Source organism: Lepus europaeus, chromosome 14 (assembly GCF_033115175.1).
Source record: "Lepus europaeus isolate LE1 chromosome 14, mLepTim1.pri, whole genome shotgun sequence".
NCBI classification, from domain to species: domain Eukaryota; kingdom Metazoa; phylum Chordata; class Mammalia; order Lagomorpha; family Leporidae; genus Lepus; species Lepus europaeus.
The window spans coordinates 44,223,590-44,227,043 of NC_084840.1; positions in this window are offsets into that span (position 1 = coordinate 44,223,590).

Below are 3,454 nucleotides of genomic sequence, written 5' to 3' on the forward strand. Positions count from 1 at the left end.
TTTTTGGTGTAGTATGTTAAGATAAATTATACACAGAATTGCTTGTGAAGAGCAGTCATTAATTCTTAATTGTGTAAAACAATTTTATTAGAAAAACCTACTGCTATTATGCCTGTAGATGCATAAATTTCATGGGTATTTATCTAGGGCTGACTTTATGAGTCTTAGCCTCATCTATGGATTTGGATCAAAAAACTTCCACATCTAATTCAATCCCAAAAGAACTTTTACTTTTTGTCAGGGTAAAGACACTTCAAGAGTCAGCATTGTATCTTCTTATATAGTTGGATATTGTGCTTGAATCTTAATTTGGCCATTTACCATCTATCTAGCTGACCTAGTACAATTCTACATGGCCTTTCTTTTGTTTTTTCCAAACTCAGGAAGTTAAACAAACTAGAGCTCCAACAAGTCTTTTGGTTTTAAAATTCTAAATCGTTAGATGTGACTATCAAAATTTTAAAACCCTGAAATAGTAGGGAAATGTACATAATATGAAATGAAACTCATTTTTATCTTCTATTTGATACCCACTACCATTATTTTATTTTCTACATATATATAATCAAAAAGCAAAAATGGCTTCAATTATTAACTGCTGCACAACTTAAGGTGAACTTATAGCTAAAGACAATGCCAAAGAAAAGATAAGCCATATTGCTAAGAAACTGAAAGTAAACTGCCTGTAAGACTTCAGTGTATACTGGGAATATTCTCTTGTAGAGAATTTATCTTGTTTATTTTTCTGGCTTTAATAAGTGGATGGAAATAGTTTGTTCAGAGGTTGTTCCCTTAAGATGCAGCCCCAAGCTAGAGTTGTGTTTGACTTTCCAATATTGAAAAGACCATGTTGCCAGAATGTCAATATTGTACAAATGTCTGTATAAATCTGAAAGTGGTTTATATTCAAAGTTAGTTATATTGTGAGGACTATTATCAAAAAGCCAGGTTCCCCCCAAAGTATATTTCATTATTCTTAGTAACTAATGTTAGCAGAAAAAGTCAATATAAAAAAATGTGTTCAGCTACATTTTTAAAGTAGGAATATGGTTGGGTTCAGCTGGCCTACAATCAGTTGTAAAGTCTGTGGTTTGGTGAAATGTTTGAAAAATGTTACTTTGGAGGCTTAGCGTCAAACCTTAAAAACAAAAGCATTTGAAAGTAAAGGCAAAGATGGAGTAGAAATTCTTGAAAAGGAAATTAAGGGGCAGTTGTTTGGCCTGGCAGTTAAGAGACTGTCATCCCACATTAGGGTGCCTGGGTTTGATACCTGTCTGATTGCAGCTTCCTGCTAATACAAACCCTGGGAGGCAGCTGTGATAGTTCAGGTAATTGGGTCCCAGCCATCCGGGTGGAATACATGGAATGAGTTCTCAGCTCTCAGGTTTGGCCCCAGTGAGGGGCCATTGAGGGTGTTTGGGGAGTGAATCAGCCATTGGGAGCTTACTTGCTGCCTCTCAAATAAATATAAACAAAGCAACAACAACACCAAAAAAAATTTAAGGCAGTTAAAGTTAATAGAAAGTGCTAGTATTAGATGGCTTATATGATGTGGCAAAAAAATTGGAAGCTGTTTAGAATTTTAGTATTCAGGACCATGATCATATAGAAGCATCTTTGGCATTTTTTAAAAACCAGTAATCTCTATTTTCTCTTGGAGATGGAGAAATAACAAAATGGGCTGTGCGTAGCTTTTGGAATAAAAAAAAAAAAAAAGGTCTAAAAGAAAGGACATATTATTTTTGCACAAACTTTGAAATTTTCAATTAAAAAGTTACCTCATTTTTCAGTTTATAAGGTGCTTTACTAAAATTTGTGGAATGTTGTACAATGCCATAAATGCTCCCCTGACCCAGCCTGTATTTTGAAATATGCAAAATCACAACTAAGGGATAACATTCATTAGAAAATTTGTTATGTTTTGTTTTATTCTTGTTTACCACCAGCAAAGCTAACATGCTTTATTTGATTCACATATAGTTGTTGGTAAAGCACATGGGCAAATGTTGAGTCAATATTTAATTAGTAAATTAAAATAAAAGGGGAAATCCTTCAATTTGATTGATTATATTATACTGTGAGTATATTGCCTTCAGTATTGGTAATCTATCAAATGACTTTCAGTGTAGGATTTATTTCCTTGTTTTAGCCTTATTCATAGAAGACTAATAATCATTGTAATCATATTTCCCTCAGGAAATGTAGAGGCTTTGAAGCCCTTGTGTTGTTCTCTTGGAGTAAACTGTTCAGTGTGATTATGGAAACTTTCAACTGTGATTTTAAAAAAAAATTCTGTTTCAATGAAAATTAATAAAATGATGGTTATCATTTCTTCCTATTACAGACTGATTATAAATTTTACTCTGTCTATTCCACAGAGCATAGTTTAAAAAATAGAAACAGTAAACACTGAAAGCAGTTACGCCCTTGCTTTTGGATTTATTGTCATCAGAGAATAATGACTGTAATCATACATTGGCTTCTTAGTATAAATTGGTGCTTTACGGCATTACAGAGGCAGCAGCAGGCCCTGTATTCAGTAAAGTTCCAGTCTCAGACTGTAAACATACTTCAAAATGTCTATATCCTTATTCATGTTCATTTCTTAAGACTTTAATACAAATGGTTGGGTTATCTATCTGTCAACCTTCAGGCTTTCTGCAAAGCGCTCTGAAACTATCTTAGCTAATGAGCTTGGCCAAATAGAAGACAGAATTAGATCAAGATTATGAATTGGATTTCTATGACCTTCTAGTATTGAAGAGAAAAGAAAAATGTCACCAGAAACTGCTTCTGAACCCCAATCAAGCAACTGAAATATGTACTATTGGTTTGCTATAACAGAGAATTTAAAAGCAAGCAAATTAATTCTTTCATCACTTCTTGAAATTTATTTAAAGCATGTTCTTCTAATATTAGGTCTGTTTAAAGACATATCTTAACATCTTATAAGACTTCAGTACTGTCAGGAAATGATTATTTTATATGTTAAATTTAGGTTGCTGGTACTGAGGGTTTTTTATTTCTTATGTTATAATGAGTTGCTTGCATGACTACTTACCCAAGTAAAAAGGATGCTCTTTGCTCTGGAATGTTTATTTTTTAGACAGGTTTTGGCTTATTTGCAATCATGGTGCAATATAGTAACATTCATTTGTTGTCAGTCAACAGTTTTATTTTTGTCATAATAAATTACTTTTCCAGTATGAAGCGAACCAAGTGTTTTCTTTTAAAGGTAAAATATCTTTGACAGTCTTTTGGTTCAAAGAGATGGAAACTCACCTAAGTTAACAAAGAACAGGAAATTTTATTGCAAGGATGAGGTGGTGGGGGCTCCTTGCACCCAAGGTCAGTAATACAGCTGACCCTAGAACAGGTGGAGCAGAGACTAATGCTGAGAAGTAACCAGAAAGTTACTTTTCTCCTAACCAGACTGAGTTGCTCTGTTCCCACA